This window comes from Anser brachyrhynchus, assembly GCF_964034855.1.
Source record: "Anser brachyrhynchus genome assembly, chromosome: 2".
NCBI lineage: Eukaryota > Metazoa > Chordata > Aves > Anseriformes > Anatidae > Anser > Anser brachyrhynchus.
The window spans coordinates 143599288-143617528 of NC_137695.1; positions in this window are offsets into that span (position 1 = coordinate 143599288).

An 18241-nucleotide genomic window follows, 5' to 3' on the forward strand; every position below is an offset into this window, starting at 1 on the left:
ACATTTTTGCCTCACTACCAGTTATTTGGAATATGTGTGTTTAGGAAATACAGGTATTGGGGGGTTTGGAAAACATCGTGTTTTGTAGGAAAGTCTTCTAATCACTAGGTTACCACTTCAGAGAGATGAACAGCAGTTGCTCACCATCTAGTTATTTCAGAACAATGGTCATAAGTTTATTTACGAGAGGTTTAAATTTTCTACATTTATTTGTGAGTGCATGGGCATTTTGAGCATGTTCTGAGGAATGCCTGGGTTCCTCTGGATCCAGTGAAGCTTAGAAAGGAAATAATCACCAGGCTGCTCAGGCTGGAGTATTTCCTAGTCAGCAGAGTTAAAACTCCAGGGAGCAATAACTTTAAGCCGCATCTACTTAGATACATCCTGTATTATACAAAGCAGCTAAACAGGAACTTTTGATATTGAAGCAATTAGCTTAAGGACCTCAATTCACCTGATTCTTGCTTGGAAACTTAACTTATTTATTCAAGCTTGCCCAGTATGTCTATTAAAATGTCTGTTTTGCTATCAAAATTTTTGAGATTCTGTCAAGACTACTACAGCACACAGCAAAAGCAAAAATTATAATATAAGATGTGAAAATGTATAAATGCTGCTGTTAATGACTGACCAATATTACATCAGACACTCGAAAGTAAAAATAACTTGTAATTAGGACAGTTAAAATGTTTTATCTGATATTCAATGATTGATTCTCCAAAGTGCATTAGCAACATAAAGCTAGTTGTCAGTGTATTTTATAGCTGGGAGAGCATACTTGGAGAGTGCAAAGTTTTGCCTTGCCCACTAATTAGTAATGGAAAAAAAGAGGACAGAGACCTTAGACTGAATTAATCAAGAACACCTGGAACTGTGTGCCAAGAACAGTTATTAATATTCTGGATTAGTGTTAGGTGTTAAAAAATGAATGCAGTACAGTATTATATATCAAGGCTTACAAGGATCAGTGAACATCAGTAAACATCTAATGGGAACTCCTTCACTAGCTGAAGCCCTGAGAAGAGTAGCCAATCTAAGAGTGTTCACTGGAAAACCTTAATGCTGTGCTTTTCTATAGGACGTCTTCACACATCTCTGTAGTAGAGCCAAAATATTTATTAATTTGTGTGCAGCTCTTTTTTATTTACTGACTTTAGTGAAGATCATCAGTATGCAGTTCCTGCAGTGCACAAGAAATCTTACTTTCCATAGTTAGTGTTGAGGTATACTATTGATCATCAAGTAATAGAAGAGAGAGAACAGAGTGTGCTGAAAGGATGATGCATTTCTTCATCCCTTTGCCTAAAGGGCAGCTTCTAGTGGAGACCATTTTATTACCTCTGTGGGATAACTGGTTTGTGATAGAAACTTTTTTGTAGAGTTGTGGACTATAACTATGTTAGATGCTATTGAGCCTGTAAAGGTATTAAGCTTAAAAGCTTTCAAAATCCTTACTCTCCTAACTCAAACTGCTCTGTTGTGTTTGGGAACTGCTTGAATGATGGCAACTTATAATCACTATAACCTATAATGTAGCAAGGTGCAAGTCTTAAAAATTTCCTACTACACTGTTTGCACTCTGGTTTACTAAGTAATCTTCAGCTATCTTGCTTATCTCAGGAGAAATTTTTCTCTAGGGTAGCTAAAAAGTTATTTTATGGCCAAATGGCGTTTTGGTTTGAGAAAAAGTCTTAACCACATTATATGATTGTGAGTTGAGTATTTCTTGTTACAAGATGTCGTGGCTAGTGCCTTTTCCCTTGGGAACAGAGCTGTTCTGGCATAGGTAAAGTAAAGCCTAAGTGATAGAATCAGATTTTCATTATATATAATAAAAAAAATAAAAACAAACAAAAAGCACACCTATTTTGCTAGATTTTTTTTCCTTTTTTTTTTTTTTTTTTTTTCAGTTTTATGGGATATTTGCATATTTTGATTCCAGACTTCTTTAAGAGGAATTTTCTGAACCTCAGAAGGAAAACATGATTTTATTGTTGTAGTTGCATTATAGTGCATTGTAGTTGCAAGTGAATGCATTAAATAACAAAACTGTTAACCAAACTCCCAACTTCCTATCTGTAAATTTTCATTCAATTAATAATTAAGAATAAGAATTAAAGCTGAGGAGTTTCACCTTATCGTTCCTGTCTAAGGCTTGTTTTTTGGTCACATTATACCCCTGTGAACCCATTACTTCAGTCCTTCACAGGGGACAATCGGCAGCAATTAGGAACTTATTCCCGGCCTAAGAAGAGCTTAAAGTTTCAGATATACTATATAGTGGTCTGCTGAGATGCTGGCTCAGGGTGGCAGTTTTTCATGTCATGTCAAAGCTAAGTATATCACTTCTACTACAAGAAATGAAATGTTTCAGTTCAGAGATATCAAAATGTTGTCACTGAAAATGTAAATTGTATTTGACATCTGAACAAAAAATTGTTACAGACTCATCTCTTGGTGCAATAGCCTGCAGTTGTGTAGAAACAGACAACACATAAGACAATGCATTATAAGCAGAGATTGGTAAAGATAAAAAATAATAATAATAACAATTATAATTTTTTGTTTGACTCATAAACATAAAAGACCAGGGAAACTCAAAATTACTCCCAATTATTTTGTATTACTTTTCATGGTAATTATTCATTTTTTTTCATTGAAATACAGACTAAAAGGAAAATGAGGTCTAGAGGATCACCTCCAATTTGCAAAAGAGACTGGATGGAAGGTTACCGATTCAACATGTATGAGAAAGAGTTAATGTTGTCAGGTAAGTGAAACCTATTTTAAGACTTCTTGTTTGCTGAAAGGGTAAGAAATTATGGTACCTGTACACTGAGGGAACTCTTGTACCTGCTGGTTATGAGCAATGGCAGAGACTAGCTCCCAATGTTTCTACATTGCACAGGTTAGATAAATAATCATCCCTTCAGAAAGGGATATTTATATCTGGGGACGAAACCAAAGTAAAAATGCATTCTGTTCCCTGTTATGATGATCATCTCTTCCTAGATTCTATAAATTTAATTCTTCCTTATGACCAACAGCAAAAAGTTCTGTACATATCAGAAAAAACAATGTTGAGTATTTTTTTAAATTCTCCCATTTTCATTTCAGTGAAAATTGCTCATCAGCTCAAATCAAATTTGGTTTAAAATTGCATTTTTTCAGTGATCAGTGACTCACTCACTGAAAAAGATCCATTCAGACTTAGAGGCAACTACTAATTTTAAAATAAGTTTTCAAATATGTATTACTAGATGTCTACACACGTGTCATAATCGGTGTGAAATCAGTTATGCATTAAGGGTCTGCATTGAAAAAGCACAACTGCAGCATCTATGATGTTGTTCTACTTCACATTGCACATTTGAAGATGCGGAGCTAAACCTAAAATTGAGAAACTAAAAGTCACAACCTGTTTTCTCCTTTATCTTCTCACTTATTCACAAGTCCTTTAAGTTGATTGAGGGACTTTGAGTCTTTTTCTGCTAGTGCTGTTCTGTGATATTAACATCTTCTTGTACGTATCTTCTTGTACTGCAGAAATTAAGCAATTAATGAGTATATCAGAATATCAGGTAGTCTTGCATTGTCTTAGTATAAGATCAATAGGAAACCTTTCTTTTGGTCAAAATTTATGAAATAATTTTAAAATGCAAATAGCTTCCATTCTGTTATAAATATTTGTGGCTCATATAATACTTAATCTATTAAGTGTCCTATAGACACTCCTAATTTCCAAATCTAACATTCTTTCACCTAAAACAGCTATTGCTAGGTTAGAGGAAACCTACTGAGATTTAATTTAATTGAAAACAACAACAGCCTTAAAATAAAATAGAAAATAGTTATTTATCAGTATGTGGAAGTTAAAAATAACCAAACTCTTTAATGGATTCTTAGATATCTTAAAAAATATGTGGTTAGGTTGGGGAAACGAGTGGTGTTCCCCAGGGGTCAGTGTTGGGGCCCATCTTCTTTAATATCATTATTGATGATTTGGATGAGGGGATTGAGTGCACTCCCAGTAAATCTGCAGATGACACCAAGATGGGGGGAAGCGTTGATCTGCCGGAGGGTAGGAAGGCCCTGCAGAGGGACCTGGATAGGCTGGGTGGATGGGCAGAGGCCAATGGGATGAGGTTCAACATGGCTATGTGCTGGGTCCTGTACTTTGGCCACAACAACCCTATGCAATGCTACAGGCCTGGGGGAGAGTGGGTGGAAAGCTGTGCAGAGAAAAAGATCAGGGGGTGCTGACTGATGCTTGCCTGAACATGAGCCAGCAGTTTGCCTAGGTGGCCAAGAAGGCCAACGGCATCCTGGCTTGTATCAGAAATAGTGTAGCCAGCAGGACCAGGAAGGTGATCGTCCCCCTGTACTCAGCTCTGGTGAGGCTGAACCTCGAGTTCTGTGTTCAGCTTTGGGCCCCTCAGTACAAGAAGGACATTGAGGCCCTGGAATGTGTCCAGACAAGGGCTACGAAGCCAGTGAAGGGCCTGGAACACAAGTCCTGTGAGGAGCGGCTGAGGGAGCTGGGGTTGTTTAGTCTGGAGAAGAGGAGGCTTATGGGAGACCTTATTGCTCTCTACAGCTACCTGAAAGGAAGTTGTAGGGAGCTGGGGGTCGGCCTCTTTTCACAGATAACTAGTGATAGGATTAGAGGGAATGGTCTCAAGTTGCAGCAAGGGAGGCTCAGGTTGGAAATTAGGAGAAATTTCTTCTCAGAAAGAGCAGTCAGGCATTGGGGCGGGTTGCCCAGGGAGGTGGTGGAGTCACCGTCCTTGGGGGTGTTCAAGGAAAGGTTGGACGTGGTGCTTAGGGACATGGTTTGGTGGGTGACATTGGTAGTAGGGGGATGGTTGGACCAGATGATCTTGGAGGTCTTTTCCAACCTTTATGATTCTCTGAAAGTGAGAATGAAAGACTTTTTCTCCTTCCTTCCCTTCCCTTCCCTTCCCTTCCCTTCCCTTCCCTTCCCTTCCCTTCCCTTCCCTTCCCTTCCCTTCCCTTCCCTTCCCTTCCCTTCCCTTCCCTTCCCTTCCCTTCCCTTCCCTTCCCTTCCCTTCCCTTCCCTTCCCTTCCCTTCCCTTCCCTTCCCTTCCCTTCCCTTCCCTTCCCTTCCCTTCCCTTCCCTTCCCTTCCCTTCCCTTCCCTTCCCTTCCCTTCCCTTCCCTTCCCTTCCCTTCCCTTCCCTTCCCTTCCCTTCCCTTCCCTTCCCTTCCCTTCCCTTCCCTTCCCTTCCCTTCCCTTCCCTTCCCTTCCCTTCCCTTCCCTTCCCTTCCCTTCCCTTCCCTTCCCTTCCCTTCCCTTCCCTTCCTTCTTGCTTAATTTTTTTTCCTTCTCCATTGTCAAGTGCACATTCACAATGTCCTTTGGAAATCTGCATTGTTTGTTTGAGATTAGTATGTGCTAAGCAAAGTGAATACTGAATTACTTTCTAAATCCATGGGAGTTTGAAGTTTAGAGAAAGTGATGGAATACTCACTTGAACATGCACTATGCATTATGTTAAGTAAACTTAACACATAATCTTCTTTATCAAACACTTCTTTTCATGCATTTATGCATGTGCTTTTTAACAAAGTGCTTTTTCTTCGCTTTCCAATGGGGACCAATTTGTTGTAGCAGGTTCTAAACTTATTTTTACGAATATATATCAAAGTAACTGATTTCCTAACATAAATGTCAAGATATACCATGACTTTAGAAATAGTGATTAAGTGCTCAGTCTCCTTTCCTCCTTCTGTGTTTGCTTATTTATTTTTACTTATGGTCCTGATTTTTTACTAGGCTTTTATACAAATATTTGACAAATGTCTTTTCTGACATCTTATAAAAAAAAAAAAGGCTGCACCAGTGTTAAATACATTGGAAGAATCACCTCTTTTGACCAGTTGGCTATGCTGTGTTTAATGCGCCCCAAAAGATTCTAGATACTTGTTTCAGGAAATTTTAGTATCACAGGTTCATAGAATAGTTCTGGCTGAAAGTTACCCCAGGTTGTTTTGTGTCCAGTGTCCTACTCAAAGCAAGGTATACTGTGAGATCAGTTCAGATTACTCAGGGTTTTATTCAGTCATGTCTTGAAAACCTCCAAAGATGGAGACTGCACAACTTCTCTTGCAGTGCTTGTCTGCCTTCATATTGAAAAAAAAAATATGCATATATTCAGTCTAAGCCTCAATATATAATATACAAATAGCTACATTTTTGTGTTTTATTTCATAGGGGCTGAAGCCCAGACTAAAAAGATTTCACAATGAAGCAGAAAGAGGCCAGCACATTTGGTTTTAAAATGTACATTTCCTGACTTTTGGATATTTAATTTTGTGAATTAAGAACTAAAGTGTGCACTCTCCTCCTACTATTCCTTTGTTCACTGTGTTGTATATTTTTTCCTTATCTCCATTGGTCATATATATAGAATAAATAATCATTTTTTATTTATTAAAGAATATCAAACTCAGATTTCATTTATATATCCGGTCACCAGTTTTTGAAAGCAAAATACGAAATTTAGCCACATATTCTTAATTCTGAAATTTAGAAAATCAGTCTCCAAACAGTGTCTCCAGTATTATTGCCACTCATTTGACACCTCTTTTCCATCTGCGTGAAGCTGTTTTGCTGATCCTTTGTTAGAATTGATTTCTATTTATGAAACATATGTTAGTTGGCCTTTTTTTTTTTTCTTTTTTTTTTTTTCTTGTATTAAAGTCTTTCTGTTAGACCCTTGTGTTGAAACCATATTCCCCTGGTAAAGTAGTAAAGTACTCTCTTTATTTATTTATTTAGTTGAAAGCTTTCACTAGAAATGGAAAGGACAGAGTTCAAATGTTCTGATTAAGACTGAAATCTCCAGTGAGACAGGATAAATACTCTTGAATCTGATATATTCCTCTGTAGATGAGAAGGTTGGCTTCTCTAAATAACAGTATTTTTCAGAATTCTCCAGGTTTCCAATCTGTTGTGTTTTTTTTAACAACCTTAGATGAGTAAAGCAAATGACATGTAGTGCACTACACCTGAATGCTGATAATATGCAAGCAACATTTTTAATTGCCCTATTATGATCCACTTATTATTTAGAATAGATATAAGTAGTAAAAATGAAGAATATGCTCAGTCATTACTTAAACCTGTACAGAAGAAATTTCAGGAATACTTATTAGTGGAATGTGGATGTTTTACATTATGTGGATGCCACCGGTGTGAGAAAAGGCCTATATAACTATAAATAACTTACTGTGTGTTAGAGCTAGAATAGTTAATTTGGAAGGGACCTTCAGAGATCATCTAGTCCTACTGCCTGACCATTTCAGGGTTAATCAAAAGTTAAAGCATATTATTAAAGGCATCCAAATGCCTCTTGAACACCTTTCTGGGAAGCCTGTTTCAGTGTTTGACCACGCTTATGGTAAAGACATTTTTCCTAATATTTGGTGTGATGCATGATCACCTGCTTCAGTAGTACAACAACCCCAGTATCATTATAAAATGTATTGCAGCCCTCACAATTGTCACTGTTCTGGAACCTCACCAGTCTGCTAAGTTTGGGACTCATGCTTGAAGCTTTGGTACAAATATTTTTGATTGATTACAGAAAGCTGTGCCCTTTGTATTGGCTTCTAAAATATTTCTTACACATTAGCTGCCTATTGTGATTTTATGCCTATAAGGTCTGACTACACTTTGTCTTCAGATAGCAATTTCAGTAGAGATCTAACAAATTTCCTTTGCTCGGTCTTGAAAGTACTCTGAGGTATATTTTGCCTTCAGAAATTTGCCTTTGGAAATTTGCCTTTGGACTTCTTTTAAGTTCTTCAGTCAGGCTCAGCAGTTAAGCCAGATGCAGATGCATCATTTGCTTAATTTGTAAGACAGAGGACACTTGATTCAGGAAGAAAAGTAGTCTCTGTCTGCTGGTATTGATACACTATTCCACTGCTCTACAAGTATGTTGTGTCCTGGCATGTATGAGAGTGAAGCCATGTGGACCTGGCACTGTAATTTTTTTTTGTATCAAATTTCAGTCCAGTACTTTAGTGCTGCCATCTGAGCAGCAATACTAATCATTACCTGTACTTCTTCACATTTTTTTAAATTTATTTAATAAATCTCGTTAATAATTAATGTCATTCTTTTGATAACATCGAGATAAGCTAGGAAAAATTTAATAACTTTTCTCCAAATGACCTACAGAGGTCTCAAAATCTATTATAATAATTAATGTTCAGCTGTGAAGTTGAAAATATTTCATATAATTTTTTAATGCACGCTTCTGATAGAAATTGTTTACAATATCAGTGATTAATCAGTGTTATAATTACATGTCCATATGCATAAAGGAGAAACTCCCCAAGGGAATTTAAACTTTGCTATCATTGGAGGTACATAAGAGAAACTGTGAACTGTACATCAGGTAAAGGGCAACAAGACTTGGCAGAACTACCTCCTAAGCAAAACTGACGCGATCACAGGGATGTGTATGTACCTCTAGGGCTGAGGTTTCACCATTACAATGATAAAGGATGCACTCCAGGGCAGTCTGTGTAGAAATGCAGGGATGTGATACAGTTTTCCAAACAGAGCTTCTTTCATTGAAGATTCTCATCATATTGGTAATATAAATGTCTCTTGAGTAGAATTCTTAACCTAATATTATTATGTAATTATTATGTAATTCTCCCCCTCCCCCCCCCCAAAAAAAAAAAAAAAGTACTTCCTTAACCTAATTCTCATTGTAGGTACAGAAATCTTCAGGATATTTACCCTTCATATCTAGGGAAACATTCATTTTTTCACCTACGTACTTTTCTCAGTATAAAAGTATGTTTGAAAATAACTGATATATCACAACATCCTTAAAAATATTTCTCCATTCATTTCAATATGAAAATTCCAGATGTGCCCAGATTTAAAATGTATATGAATAGTTACTGTTTTGTAACAGAACTGCGCTTTTCTTATAGTTACTGTGCATTGTGGTAGAATTCCAGATACTGAGGCTAGAACTGCATTCATGATAGAGTATTCCTCATCATCTTCTAATCATTTAGCTTCCAGAATTGAATTCTAGTCTTTGTTCTTTGTGTAAAAAAATAAAATAAATAAAATATAATGTTGCCCATAGAAAGATTTCTTATACACATCTTTCTCCCTCTGCAGAAATAAATGCTTTCAGGACTACCGCATCAGAATATGGATCCAGCTACAAGGTAGAATGTGACTTGGAAAAAAAATCATTGCATCCTCATGTAGCAATTTTTCTTTAGCACAAAGCCAAGGGAGCTTTCAGTCTGCAAGACACTATTTGCCTCATATATAATTTTTAGTATTGAAATTATATGTTGACACTCTCTCCCTGAGAATTCTTAATCTCACAGAATATATCTGTAAAATGGTCTAATTCTAATGACTCTCTGGTCTTATTCTAAAGTGCAAAAATTGAAAAAGATTAATGATTCTTAAGATTTTCTTTTAAGATCTGTTATTTCAAGGGATAGGGGACTTCTGAGATCGTTTGTCGTATCTGGTGTTATTGAAATTCTATCCAACCATAATAGTGTTTTTAAAGTCTGAAAGTTGCTGTTTCTTTTTCAGTCTGAAATGCTGCATGTGTTCAAACTACCATATTTTTCTAGTTCTATTTATTGGCTGAGAAGAAGATATTAACTCACCCTATGAATGTTGGTTAGCACATTCTTTACTACAGTAAAGGTTGCTCTGAAGCTTTTCTTGCCTGATCAAAACCAGAATATTTGCATTATCAAGATATTTGAAGATCTCACAAAAGTTTCCAGTCTAGTAAACATGACATGTCATGTGGTCACAGTTAAAGTTCAATTCATTTCTTTCCCCCAAAGAGGCTACAACATACAGAAGCCCATGATTTTCACTGATTTTGAAGAAAGGACATCACCTGGGAAAAACAATAGTGCTATGTTTAAAAGAAAAAAAAAAAGTGCTTTATCTCCAGAACTTTCTTCATAGTAAATGTTTTGTTACAAAACTTGCAATTCTGGGAAGAATAAATGCTTTGTATTTTGTTGTTTCACTGATTAATTAAAAACAAACAAACAAAACCACCACCAACAAACAACTCCACGTATTTTAACATTTTCTAGACTTTTACATATAATCAGCTATTCAATAAAATCTGAGCTCTGTTTCAGTAATTAATCAAGAAGAAACTGAGCCAGTCTGCCATGCTTAGTGTCTTAAGGCTTGCACTTCCTTGGTACACCTTACCAGAAAGATGGAAGTGGGGTCTTTGCAAGTTGTAAGCAACCATATTTGATTTTCTTTAACTTGCACTTTAAATTCTAAAAGTAAATGCATTCAAAGTAATGAGTTATGGTGTGTGTTAAGGATAAGTTTCTGGTGATGTTCCTATCTGTTCATGTTATCCTTCCTTTTCAACAAATAAAGCAAATGATTTGTGTTTAAATTGTAAATTAAAGTGTTAGTTAAGTGAGATTATTTTCCTCTTTTCGTCCTGAAGTGGTGTCATAGTTTTGGCTGGGATAGAGTTGATTTTCTTTATAGAGGCTTGTATGATTCTGTGTTTTGGATTTTTGATGAAAATAGTGGTGATAACACACTGATGATTTAGCTGTTGCAAAGCAGTGCTCACACAGAGCCAGGGGTTTTTCTACTTCTTGTGCTGCCCAGCCAGTGAGGAGGCTGGGGTGCACCAGGAGCTGGGAGGGGGCACAGCCAGGACAGCTGACCAAGACTAACCAAAGGCATGTCCGATACCATGTGGCATCATGCTCAGCAATAAAAGCTGGGGTGAAGAAGGAAGAAGTGGGGGATGTTCAGAGTGATGGTGTTTGTCTTCCCAAAAAAACATTATGTATGATGCACCCTGCTTTCCTGGGAGTGGCTGAACACCTACCTGCTGATGGGAAGTATGTATGAATTCCATGTTTTGCTTTGTTTATGCATGTGGCTTTTGCTTTACTTAGTTAATTGTCTTTATCTAAACCCATGAGTTCTCTCACTTTTACCTTTCCAGTTCTCTCCCCCATCCCACCTGGAGAGAGTGAACAAGTGGCTGTGTGGTGCTGAGCTGCCTGCTCAGGTTAGACTACAAGTGGTAAGGGAACTGGAGAGAGGATCTTATCTAATATGCCTCTTTACTTTAGAGAGGGACAATATCCCTTGATCAAAAGTAGGGTAATATTATAGTTTATTAAATTTCTCTTCACTGAGGAAATAATGTTCTTAGAAAGAATTCTACTTTTATTTATATTGTTTTGTTTGTTTATCTCATTTCTTTTCCGTAGCTTAAGGTTATAACTGCTCTCTCACTATTATTATTACTATTATTATTTTTTTCTTCTCAACATCCAAAAAGTCCCAGGCGAAGTTGATAAAATATGAAATAGAACAAGATTACTAATCTTTCTGGGACCATAAAGTTTCTTTTACTACAGTGATTCTGTAATGCACTTTTAGATGTTTGGAAGTGATTTCCTAAGGATATTTGGAACTATAGTGTACTGAATTAAAAGATTTTGTGACAAAGATGCTAGTGGCTAGTACTGTTTTGGGGAAAAAGCTTAGCATCTTGTCTACTCTATTCTTGCTAGGAGTCAAATATGTTATCAAGTGCAGAATACAGCAGCATGATTGCTCTTTTGCATTGCCAGGAGAGTATGATGGAAGACAGCTGCTTCACATATGAACACGTAGGACAGAGGAATGCATTAGAAAAACATGGTTTTCACCTTGTTTCTCTTCTCTAACGAATACTGAAACCAAATTCTACCTTCTTATCAGGCCAATTGCAGGTCGTGGTGCGTCTGAGTAACACTTATTAGTAACTCATTTTTCATTCCTCCTCCCCGTATCACTTTGCCTCGTGAAATATTCACTTGTTTCATGGTGCTGTGTTTTCATACATGACTTTCTCTGTCCTTTCTTTCACTGCACTGATGTATTGTGGTATTAAGAAAACAAAGAACACTGTCTCCACAAACCTTTTGTATTAAATTGGGTTTGTTTCAGTGAACTTCTGATTGAAACTTCTGTAGTAGGGAAAGAATGGGAGTAATTCAAAATATCAAATCATTTTGTAGTCTACTGAAGGTTGTGTATCAGTTGTTGGAGTGCATTTTCTAAATTATGCTGAATTCATAAAATATGTTGTCTTGTATTGGCAGAAAGGAAAAGACAAGGCATGATAGTTGTGACTGCATATCTTAAATTTAGCAGAAAGGGCCAGGCAGCGTGTTTCTGAGAATCAGCTGCTTTAGTTGCTGAGGAGTACATCCATTGTGCTTAGATGTTGCATTCTTTGTGGTTTATCCCTTTCTTAATTTTTTTTTTTTTTTTAAATCCATAAATTAGTTGGTTCTTTATCAGGATCTTGCAGTACATTTTTCCTGAGGGCACTGTCAGCCCTGACTGTCCCTGCCTTGTCCTCTCAGGCTCCCCCATATTTGCCAGGGCCCAGGACCCTGTTTCAGCCCCCAGGGCTGTCAGCCCCTCCTCCAGCCTGGCCCCAGCAGGATCAGTCTGAACCTCCTCGCAGCCTTGCCCTGCCCGCAGCCGTGGGCACAAACCAAACCAGGCCCATACGTGTGCCCATATCCCAGCCCAGCCTCAACCTGTCTCTATCCCCAGGAGGGTGCCAAATGCCTGGGACAGGGGATGAAGTAGAAAGCACTTCTTAATGTGGGAGGACATGTTTATAGATGGAAGGAGCATTGGGGAGAACTGGGAGAAAAACGGAGGAAAGAGTTAAGCTGAGAAGGAAGTCCTACCCTTGCAGTAGTGTAAATATGGATTAGCTCCACTGAAGAAATCACCCAGGGTCCTGGGCAGTGCACAGAAATATTGTGATCAGCTGGCCATTCAGAGACACCAGGAAAAAAAATAACCGAGACAAGTATATAAGCAGCAGTGGGTTTTGTTGGCCTGGTCGGAGACACAAGAGGAGAGGTAGAACCAGAAGTCTACCCTTTCCTGAGTGGCAAAGCAATGTATCAAACCAAGAAAGGGGGTGTTGAGGCATGATTTTTTTTTCCTGAAAACTTCATTATATTCTCATATTTGCTTTCATCTAAAATTAAATATGGAAATATATCTGTGTAATTATGTTTCCTGCCCTACTATAGTGGAAAGTATAATACATATATATATATATATCTAATTTTAAATCTTTACTCTTCATTTGGAGGTAGCATGTCAGAAGAAAAATAAAAGAGAGTATGTATAGTATTTAGATTTTTTTTTTCTGATTTAAAATCATTTGGCAACAAAGTGAGAGGAAAATTACAATTATTCATCCTGCTTTCCTTACAGAAAGAGGTGGGAAGAGAAATAATGACTGAAGAGCATGCAGATGGAACAGATCCTGGGACAAGGAGAGTTGTGGCAGAATTTTGTTAGAGGCAGTTTTTAACATCTGGTTGCACTGCACTTTACGTACAGTACAGCCTTAGCTAGGAAACTAAGGGGCTTGTTCCCAGATCTGCCTAGACTGTAGACATGAGTTGGTCACTACACAAATCTTTCTTTCATACATTGAAGCCATAATGGCTGAGATGGATTTTCTGAATATATTTAGCTGCTGTTGGACATCTTAGAATTCCTACCATGCCCTCTGCTTTACTTTACTTTTTTTTTTCTTTGTTTGTTTTAAAGCCATGAGAACCAGTAATGGAACTGGCTTCCTAGAGAGGTGATTGATGCCCTATGCTTGTGTTCACGAGGCATTTGGTAATACCCTTAATAATATGCTTAAACTTTTGTTTAGTCCTGAAATGGTCAGGCGGTTGGACTCAATAATCTTTGTAGGTCCCTTCCAACTTTCTTTTTTCTATTCTATTCTATTCTATTCTATTCTATTCTATTCTATTCTATTCTATTCTATTCTATTCTATTCTATTCTATTCTATTCTATTCTATTCTATTCTATTCTATTCTATTCTATTCTATTCTATTCTATTCTATTCTATTCTATTCTATTCTATTCTATTCTATTCTATTCTGTTCTGTTCTGTTCTATTCTGTTCTATTCTATTCTATTCTATTCTATTCTATTCTATTCTATTCTATTCTATTCTATTCTATTCTATTCTATTCTATTCTATTCTATTCTATTCTATTCTATTCCTTTGTGTTTTCATAAATTTCCTAAGCTTCAACATTCCTAGCATTTTACAGTCACTTAGGTAATGTGTATTTACTGTATCATTGTAAAAAAACCACCTACTTTAGAAGTACTCTCTTCTGTGTTGTGAGTCCCACCTGTTGGTCTGATGCACTGACTTTTGCAATTAAAAGAGGAAACATTTTTGATGTTTAATTTACAATTACATGTTTTGTTCTTGTGGTATACTTTTCATGAGTTATAATTAGTTCTGTCACCTTAAACCACTGTGATGGGACCATAATTTTAGAATCAGACATGAGCTGTAAGTTTCTAGTTGGCCTGTTTGATATGGAGGAGGAATTGATGTTTGTTTGTTTTTAACATATCCAAGATTTCCCAATGTAGTTGTAAAATATTATAATATATAATATGTAAAATAAATAAATAAATATGTAAAAATGAAGCTGTTCCTTCAGAGCTATGACATTACCCACTCAAACTTTGCTAGGTTGCCCCCACATTCCATACCCATATTTGTACCACCGTAAATAACTTAAATCCCTTAAAGATCTGTTTCCTTTGTAAATTAAAAATGAAGTGAGTAACAGTAGGGATGATCAAAATGTATTCTGTTTACAAGAAACTAAAAAAGAACTTCAAAAAATTGTTTTTAATCAAATTTGAACTAATCAGGATTGTCCCAGTGTTTTATGGAAGAGAATGGAGAATGGTTGGGTGTCAGGGCAGACATTAAGAAAATACACACTTGGGTTCAAATTCAATAGAATCATAGAATAGCTCGGGTTGGAAGGAGCCTTAAAGATCATCTCATCCCCAACCCCCCTGCCACAGGGGGGATGCCACTCACTAGATCAGGGTGGCCAAGGCCCCATCCAGCCTGGCCTTGAATACCTCCAGAGGTGGGGCATCCACAACTTCTCTTGGCAACCTGTTCCAGTGCCTCGGATCTCTGTTATGCAGAATGATGAGTAGGGATTCCAAACTTTATCTCCCTAAAAGGTCTGCCACAGTCAATTGTTAAGAAGCAATGCTCCATTATTCCTCCTCCGTCTCTTCCATTATCCAAAATTGCTTAATTTGCAGGGTATTTCATATAAATGTTATAACTGACAAATGTAAGTTATAAATAATTATATATAACTGAATAAATTCCTAGTGCTCAAGAAGAGGTCAATTTAGCTTTGATTCTTGAATGACATTTTCCTACAGGTTAATGCTGACTCTGCAACATACTGATAAAGGTCTGCAACATACTGGTAAAGGTCCTTGCCACAAAAGCCTAAACACAGGTAGAGAAAAAAATATGTGTGTAGATATTTATTTAAATTTAGAAATTAGTAGAGTAAAATAAACCATCTTTCAGGCACTAAATCCTTTATTCAGGTCAATTTTTTGATTTCCTGAATGGAAACATTATTTTGTGAATGGATGGCAAGGCATAGTATACCATTTGCCTGGGCAGGTACAGTAAATCTGAAGTATTTGGTATGTGTCCATGGAACAAAACAGTCAGGCACATCTCAAAAAGGATGGATCTCCTGTGTAGGCTCACAACACCTATTGTACTCATGCACTAAATTACGGATCTGTTGACTGTCTTCGATATATGACTGTCACTTCATATTCTAGACATTTAATCTTCCATTAACATTATTTTATGGACTGTTTTTCCGAAGTGGCAGTAGCCAATATAGCCAACACTAGCTTCCAAAAGCAAAGTGTCTGATTAGTTGGTGAGCAATATAAATTGTACTTTTAGACAAAAAATGGGTAGGGACTATTGAAATACTGGGATTTGCTGTTTATCACCATCTTTATCTTTCTACAGAGTGTAATCTTTGTTTAAAATTCCTCTAAATTAGGATCACGTAGAGTAACCAGTTTTCCCTGCACTCGGTAGGTTTCAAAGCAATCCAAATGCCAATATGCATTTTATAAAAGATTAGATTAGATTAGAAATCAGGAAGAAGTTCTTCACTGTGAAGTGGTGAGGCACTGGAACAGGTTGCCCAGAGAAGTTGTGGATGCCCTCTCCCTGGAGGTATTCAAGATCAGGTTGAATGGGGCCAGACCTAGAGATGTCCCTGCCCATGGCAGGGGAGTTGGAACTAGATCTTTAAGGTCCGTTCCAGCCTGTGGGAGTGTGGCCATGGGGGTCGACAAGCCCCATGGTTGGTGATAACATCAGACTCTTAACGATGAGGCCATCAGGAATGTAAAGAGTTCAGAGGGAAAAAAGAAGGGTGATTCAGGAGATGTCTTGCCTTCTCGGGTAGCTTGTTCTCCAGCTGTTGGGGCATGGGGGTTGCTGGGTGTTTGCGGTTGCCGGGCAAAGTTGTTAGCCAATGAATAGTTAGTGGGAAAGTACTGCTGTGGGGGAATGGTATAAGGAGGGAGCCTGTCCTCGATAAGAGATATATAATGAAGTTATGTCATCAATAAAGTAGCAGCAGTTACTGATCCTAAAAGAACCCTGGTGTCTGTGTGGTCATTGCGCCACACCAACCCAAGCCATTCTATGATTCTACTCATAGAAAAGCAGAAAGAATTTTTTAAAAGGAAGCGTCAGTACTATGTACTGCTCTCAGGCTGCTATCTGTTATCAGCAGTTTATGGACATTTACCATGCTGAAAAACTAGTTTAAAAGCAGCTGGAGTACACCGTGCAGCAGAAATACAGTGTTGTATAGAAATACATTTAGCTCTAAAAGTATAAAAACTTGTAGAATGTTGTAAAAAAAAAAAAAAGTTACAGGGCTTGACCATTTCCCACACAATTTCTATTGATTATACAAATATAAAATACAGATAACTCTAAAGAGATACATTTCTCATTGGAACAGGTTGATTGTGTTTTTGTTGCTGCTCAACAAGTTGGTGCTTGTTCAGGAGGGCAGCAGCTTGCACCATTGCTGGCACCACTGCTTTCTTTGTTTTTAAAGAACCTGCAGGCAGGACAGAGATAAGAGCAAGGAAGGAGTAAGAGTCTGAGGGCTTTTTGAGAGGCTAAGTAGCTTTCAGGTATGGGAAGCTTGACAGAGGACAGAGTTGATTTTGGTAGTGTTAGGTCAGAGGTTGGACTGGGTGATCTTGGAGGTCTCTTCCAGCCTGGATGATTCTGTGATTTTTGTTTTGAATACCAGATTTTATTTTTATTTTGAAAGAGACATGAAAAAGGAAGCAAAGGTGCCTGCTGGTCATTTCCCTAGAATGTTTCTAAATACCTAGGGAGAGGGAGATAGAAGGAAGAGAAAATTAAAATGAGTAGTAACCAAGAACATTTGGCTGAAAGTTCACAACATTTTAGGAAGCAGCTACTCAACATGACTGAAGATTGGGTTTGTCCTGTCCTTGCTACAGAGCAAGACAATTTAAGGCATAGAAAGTAGGGTAAGCCCTATTACACATTTAGAGATTGGTATGATTTCCCAAAGAGTTAGAATACATGTGGAATCCTACTGGGATAAACTATTTTTGTTTTCTGTCATCAAGGTTGCAAACAAATGTGGTTAGATACTCAATTACAATGACTTTTCAGATCAAGAATTCTACATATTGAAGAATGTTTCAGGAGGATGAAGCTTCTATTCCTTATTTTGGTGCAGATTAAATATTCTTAAAAAATATCCTTTCTGAATCTCACATCTTGCTTCAAATTTTCTTGGCACACTGAATACCTTTTTAAAAGATGATCAGTTTAGTGACACAGATAGTCCAAATACAAATGGGTGAGTACTTTTGGCACTTAGCTGGTAAGGGAAAATTAGACTGATTTTAGTGTTTTTAGAGATTTGGAATATAATAACCTTCTTTCTGAGAAGTTTCTGTGGTGTTATTTTTAACCCTAATTACTTTCCTATAGATTTCAGTACCTTATGTTAACACAAAGCACGGTAAATTCATTATTAAGTCTTTGAAGTGAATTCCTTTGAATTCATGGAAACTAAGGAGAAAAAAACACAGGGTTTACATATGAAAACCTGTGAATCAATGTTATTTGTTTTTTTTTTTCTCCCTTTCTTATCTACCAACAAATCAGAGAATAACAGCTTTTCTCTTTTAAAAAGGTCACTTAATGAAAAAGTCATAAAATAAGAATTTTTCTTT